At 36.2% G+C, this 6,710-nt stretch overlaps 1 long non-coding RNA gene across 1 annotated transcript; it reads right to left on the bottom strand.

Annotated features, from left to right (window-relative positions):
* Positions 1-906: 906 nt before the first annotated feature.
* LOC104156967 lies at positions 907-3,146 on the bottom strand. Its single transcript, XR_696495.1, has 2 exons — positions 3,031-3,146; positions 907-1,095 (listed from the first exon to the last, which is right to left on the bottom strand). It is a non-coding gene; the product is annotated as an uncharacterized LOC104156967 (long non-coding RNA).
* Positions 3,147-6,710: the final 3,564 nt, after the last annotated feature.

Raw genomic sequence — 6,710 nt, 5'->3', positions numbered from 1 at the left:
TCTGCTTCTCTACAGTGAACTGCTGAAAAAGCAAGCAGCCAACTGAAATTCCGTGAGTACACAGCTGCATTTGCCCCTTTATTTAAAAAAAAAAATTAATTTGCAATCATGGCCTACACTTCTAGGATCACCATGTCTCCCTATGTCTTTGCATACTCCAGCTCTAACAGCTCCTTCAGGGAGGATTCATAGAATTGGTAATAGGTTTTGTAATTTCCACCTTCTGTTTTCTAGTTCAGAGAGTAATCAAATCCAGTCACTACCGCTGTATCTATCTGGCAACTATTTGTTGGCCTCCATGAAATGAGTTGGAAGTTTGATTTCCGTTCTCAGCAGGCATGTTTGTGTGATACAGACGAACTGCTGTAACTGGCAAATTGGAGGCAATTTCAGCAGAGATTCCTAGGCATGAGAACAGAACTTTTCACCCCCAGAGAGGTCTCCTCTTTAACAGGCTTGAGAAATGACAGGACAAGATTGGACAGTTTGGATTTCTGCTGCTGGAAGATGCACTTTAAAGTGTGTTTTATCTTTCAAGTTTATCAAACTGGCACCCACATGCAATTACTAACAAAAATAAAACAAGTCATTATGAAATAAGACCTTGAGGTAAAATAAGCTTCATCACTCCCCAAAGCACCTTTCTACCTCTGCTGCATTTTAATTGGAATACATGAGTATTTTCTTTCTTTTTGACATCTCCACATCTCCCATGACAGAAACGCTCACTAGTTTTCATTCTGGTAATGCTTATTTAGTTCCCCGTGATGGCAGCTGGTGCAACAGTATCAGCCACTGACAGATCACCAGTAGCATTCTAGGCAAGTCCATGAATTGTGTCACACAAGGCATTTCAGAACCAAAATACAAGTTACCAGGTCAGTAGAGGCTGAACATAGGACTAGGTTAAGATTAAAAACTTTATTTTTTATACAAAACAATAATAAATCCAAGCAGATTATGAACTAAGCCTCTCATTTTCCACCTTTTCTTCTTTTCTCAATATAGTCTGTCCACAGTTCAAAGTGAAACCACTCCATATTCAGCAAAAACTACGAGGTTTCCATCTTGTATCCATGTTTTTCTAATTCAGCTCTGTATAGAAAAAAATAGGTATATTAAAACATATAAATAAAATACTGTCAGACATTCGAATTTTTAAAAATTAAATAATACAGCACAATATACAATCATTTTAGAATACAAACATGTCATACTGCTTTTCAGTTCGTAACAATAACCTTAACCTCATTTACTCTACAGTTCTTCAACTTTTGTCCCCATGGACAAATTTTCTAGAGATCAGTCAACTATATTCATGTTAACTATAACATCAGTCAACTATATTCTTGTTTTTCAGCTTAGTATCTTAGATCACTAGAAGTGATATCTAAGTGAAAAATTCAAATACTTGGTTTAATCATAATTATTGCCCTCTGACTCAGCATGGCTGGAGTACAACTATAGGGCACAAAGCACCACCTGTGAGCCTGCAATAACTCCAGACACATTAGAAAAAACAAAATATTATCTTACACAGTTATTCTCAAGATTTCCTTAAAATGAGCTCACTAATCCGAGTGATTTAAATGCATGTACTTCCAAAACAATTTTAGCTTTTTCTTTGTTTTAAATAAAAATACGAGTGCGCATTATTTTTAAATCTTGGTGCAATACACCTTCCAATGAACAATTCTGAGGGAAAACGATTGCTTTGTTCTCCTTAGTAGTGGCCACGACAGCAAGACAGCAACCGCAAACGTTATCACTCCTGCCCTATCCCATTTTCCTTCTCACCTGCCTCCAAACTGCATCCTGTTCTATCTCCTAGTCTTAAGCATATATGTACCTAGATACCGTAGTCCAAATATCTTTCAGGTTAGTTTATATACTTAGCGGTGGAGTTTTAAAAGTGGAGGACTGCAGCATTTTCTTTCTAAAGATGAAATAAAAACATGCTGCAACCAAGCAACATTGTAAACCATCATTTTAACACTAGCATACCATCATCGATACTACAGGCTACAATTAAGGCACAGTTATTGAAGGTTTGTCAAGATCAACTATGTTTAGCAAGAATTACACTACCCCTTGGAAGTCTGTTTCACTACATATCATCTTGTTTTCCAATATTACAGTTTAACTGCCTTTCAGCCTTGTAAGAAACAACTATACCAAAGACTATTTTTGTATCTTTTACATAAAGGATTCCTTTTACCAGAGTACAACAAGGGAGATCAACCCAGGAACAGTTTAATCAGGCTGCATTACAGATAGTTTGCTCCTCATGCAACATACCGAGGGATTAATTATAAAATGGGACTTTGTATTGACGCTTGAAACAATTTAAGTTATAATTATGCATCAGTAAAGGATTAACTGAAACTACAAGTGACAAACAGAGAGGATTAAACAACTGGATTAGAGGTACCCAAATTGCTATCACTTTTTTTAAAGCATGAACAATTACTTTGCTGTTGTTGCTCATAAACAGCATGCTCATCACATACAAGAAGGGAACCTTAACATGAATATAGTTGACTGATCTCTAGAAAATTTGTCCATGGGGACAAAAACCAGCAATGCTATTTGAAGGTATAGAAAAAATTTTGTAACAACATACTCTGCATACCACATAGCATAGAAGAGATAATCTTGGATCCCTTGCCGTTAATCTTTGCAGCACAATTCAGAATTTCCACACGTATGTAGAAAAGTCCTTACAAAAGGATTTATTCGTGTTTAAGTTGGCAACACAGTAAAAGCCTGAACATGTCATTAGCCGTATTTCAGGGCTCACAATACAATTATTAAAAGATGAAATGCTGATCAGTATTTCAGTGTGCTGCACTCCCTTAACTCTTGTTCTGAAAGGCTTTAGACAGAAAAGCACAAAGCAGAGCTTTATTTGTTTCAGATCTCTATTTTTTTTTAAAGTAAGCCGATTTCAAACTTTCAGATATTAACTAAACAATGCCATTTTAAACATTTTACCCACTTTTTAGAACAGAAAGTTAAAAATAAAGTTACCGTAACTGATTGGAGAAATCATCTTCTACATTGTCATCATCCCAATTGTCTTCCCAGACATGTGCATCTTCATCTTCATCTAAACCAGTCCAATCTAGAGACAGGAAAACAGGTCTCAATATTGTATGCTGCATTGCTTTGGTACTGTGTCTTAGTGACAGATTAGTTCAGCCTCTGGGCAAGATAGACTTCTGCTGGTAACTTTAACAGAACAGTCTGGATCATATTTAAGTGTTCATGAAACAGGAAGATCTAAAAAACACCTCACAATTTCTTGAACAATAATAAAAATGCAACTTGGTTAGAAAAAAATCATTACACACTTCACATCATGGCTGGCAGGATTACACATTCCTATGAGACATTCTGCATACAAATGAAGAAGCTGTAGCACCATCATAAAACGGAAGCAATATTGAGTACTTGACTCCTAAAAGCTCAACAAAAGGTGTGCAATTCCAGGATTGTATTAAAATACTTTTTTTCTGATTAAAAAAAAGTAAATATATATCAAATGCTTTTGCCAAAACACATACACATAGATCCTCAGTTCACTCAGATCAGATGCAGACAGTGTATGGATAAATGCCAAAAAATATCTGGGATGCAGAAGCAAAGGCAAATTGAGACAGGCATCTGCAAACAGCAGTTGTTACCCATAACCAGCTACTTTTGGGTTCCCAAGACAGCAGAAGCTGTTTCCTTACAGAGGCAAGACACTAAATGTCCATTTGCTAACCTAATTTCTATTTTTCCTATAATAAAGTAATGCGGCACATCACCCTTGACAAAATACTGATCACCCACTTACTACTTCATCATTAAAAAAACTTAAGATCAAACTAACTAGTTAATTCAGAAAAATAACAAAAATGAAAACTCAGGAAGGTTCAGAATCTCTGTGTAAATACAAGTCAGTGTACTTCACTGCGGAACACAGTTTCTCAGTCTTCTGCTACTGAAAGACACCAAGTTTTTCTAATGTTGCCAAAATAAGAAGCACCCTAATTATGACACCTTGGATTTCTCAAAGCCTGTTAGTATATTTAGAGGCAACAATACTATTCCCCTTACAATTCAGTAACACATCTGCTGCCCATCCAGAGAAAGCTTTGAGGACTACGGCGCAAAGTAACATTAAACATTGATGCAGGTATGGAAAAAAAGTTTTAAAAGCTAGTAGGGCAAAAGATTAAAAACTAATTCACTGTGAACAACTAACTTTCTAAGAACGAAGGCTGATCCTTGACTTTTCTCCTCCTTTTCCTAACACTGACAGGCAACAAAATTAATATTTGAGATTCACCAGGACAGGAAAATCCATTTGTAACTGATAAAGACACACAAATTAAACTTCCTTACTCAAATAAATTTTGTAATGGGAGAAGATGAAGGAGCATAGAAATCCTACTAGTCCTAAGGATACCAAAAGAAGGAACTGGGAAGAAAAGGTGAAGAAAAAACACAGTATAAAAAATTGCATTATTTTAATTTAGCTGTATTGCTAGATGCTCAAAGGGAACAACTTTTATTTTAGAATTATCTGCAATAACCTTTGCCTACTTATAAGCAATGGATTTTTGGGGGGGGTCAAAATAAAAAAGCTTTACCACTTATCATTTATCTGGATTTCAAAGATAGAAAAAACAAAGCTCAAAACAGTTTAAAATGAACACAAAGTCTAAGTTTTCTATCTACTAACATACAAGTAGCTCAGACAGATCTACAAATTAAAAAAAAAAAAATCCTAGTAACTAGTATCCAGCACAACAAAGAGCAGCTTCAATCATAAAAGGTCAGTTGGGGAGACTGCAAAAAATGCTCCAAATCACACTAAGCGAAGAAGAGTCAAAAAGACCCATGTCATCTTCCACATGAGGCAGGGGGAAGAGAGTGAAAGTAAAGCCTAAATTATATTCTCATTGCTGTAGCTACAAGATTCTACAGTATATGCATGTTGGCACTATACCCCAGAATTGCATACTAAAGTTAGTATTCTCATCTACATTATATGCCTGTGACTAAACAAAAGTAAAAAATGATACAGCATTATCTGGGATTGAAAGTATTAAGAGCATTTGAGAGCCTGCTGCCATTAAGTATTACTAATACAAATCAAAATTACAAAATCCATTTTGATAAACTTGTCATGACTAGACTACTTAAAAAAATGTATTTTAATATACTGATCACCAACTGCTATATTTTACACTTGGAAAAGGAAAACAAAAAATATTTTTCAGGGTAGAAGATAAAAAATCTAAAATCCTGTCATTTTACACATTACATTTTACATTCTGAAAAGCACTGCACAAAAAAGTACTTAAGTGACCAATTCACATACACTTGAGTCTACCACGCTATATTTATGCTTTACTTCAAATAAATGGTCCTATAAAAACAGGACAGGTCTGGTTTTGGTACATAAACTTGGTTTGATGAATTGTTTGAAGAAAATTTTTAAGCTGGAATAAAAGAAATTCTCGAAAAGTCAGTGTTTTTATCCCTTAACATAAGCTTGCATTATCTAATTTCCTTTGGATAAAAACTGGGTAATAGAACCCAAAGTTTTTCTGCTGCATAGAAAGTGGTGTTTTTAATTTGAAAGAACAACAATTTGGCATGGGTTTGAGCACATAGTTATGGTTCTTTCCTAAGCACTGAAGATAACATTCAGAGTGGTCTGAACATTCTTTATAACATCTCAAAACTATTATCTCACTTGAAGATTTAAATAGGCCTCTTTAAAGGTTCTTATTTTTTGCAAGACAGATTAGCAAGAAGCCTGATTGTGGTCACTCTCTAACAAATCACTGTTCTACCCAGAAAGTTTGCACAGTACTTGGTTTTAGTAGTATAGCTAGATTCAAGTAGAATTAATTTCAACTTCTGTAACTGCAATTCAGCGCTCTGACAAATTAAAGGTTCAGAAGCATGCTTCAAAGACTTCCTTCATCCCTACTGCAAACACTTAATTTACATTAAAGAAACATTTTCTGCCTGTTTAGGAAACACACACAGAAAAGAAGGGCTAGTCTTCACAGCTCAGCTATGTTAATAACTTTGCCAGTAAGTGCGAAAATGTTATTTTTACTGGTACTGAAGGATTCAGACCACCTAAGGCTTGTAAAAGGCCACCACAAAAAAACCCATCACATATAATGAAGATGCTACAGAAAAAAACCCTCTAACATTTCATCCACCACGTTTTATATCACGTTATCTGCAGCTTGGGACAATTCCCAGAATTAAGGACATAGAAAAGAATCATGCCCTAATAGGGAACTTTTCAAGATTGTATCTGTAAAAGGACACTGAGTTGTTTTATTGAAGTCCAGATTTAATCTCCTCATTCAATATATTTGCACCGATGAAAACCAAACCAATACATAAATATTTGTGCTTCAAAACGTAAAGCGGCTTAGAATAACTACAGAGCACGTCATTTCCCTTTCACGCTTTTTCCCACCTTTCAGGCAGTTCCCAGCCCTCGTCCCTCCTCTCCCCAGTCATTCTCACCCCCGGAGCCGAGATGCAGCGAGTCCCTCCCGCACAATGACGCAGCACTGCGAGCGCGATGTGCCCAGCACCGTGAAACCAGCACAGCTGGGCACAGGCTCTGTTCGTGCTTCACCCCGACTCTGACGGGGCTGTAGCCCCGCACCGCTCACCGGGGCGGG

Source organism: Cariama cristata, unplaced genomic scaffold, assembly GCF_000690535.1.
Source record: "Cariama cristata isolate BGI_N322 unplaced genomic scaffold, ASM69053v1 Scaffold34738, whole genome shotgun sequence".
In the NCBI taxonomy this organism is placed as follows: Eukaryota; Metazoa; Chordata; class Aves; order Cariamiformes; family Cariamidae; genus Cariama; species Cariama cristata.
The sequence above is the reverse complement of the archived record's forward strand: the minus strand, read 5'-3'. Positions and strand labels throughout refer to the sequence as shown.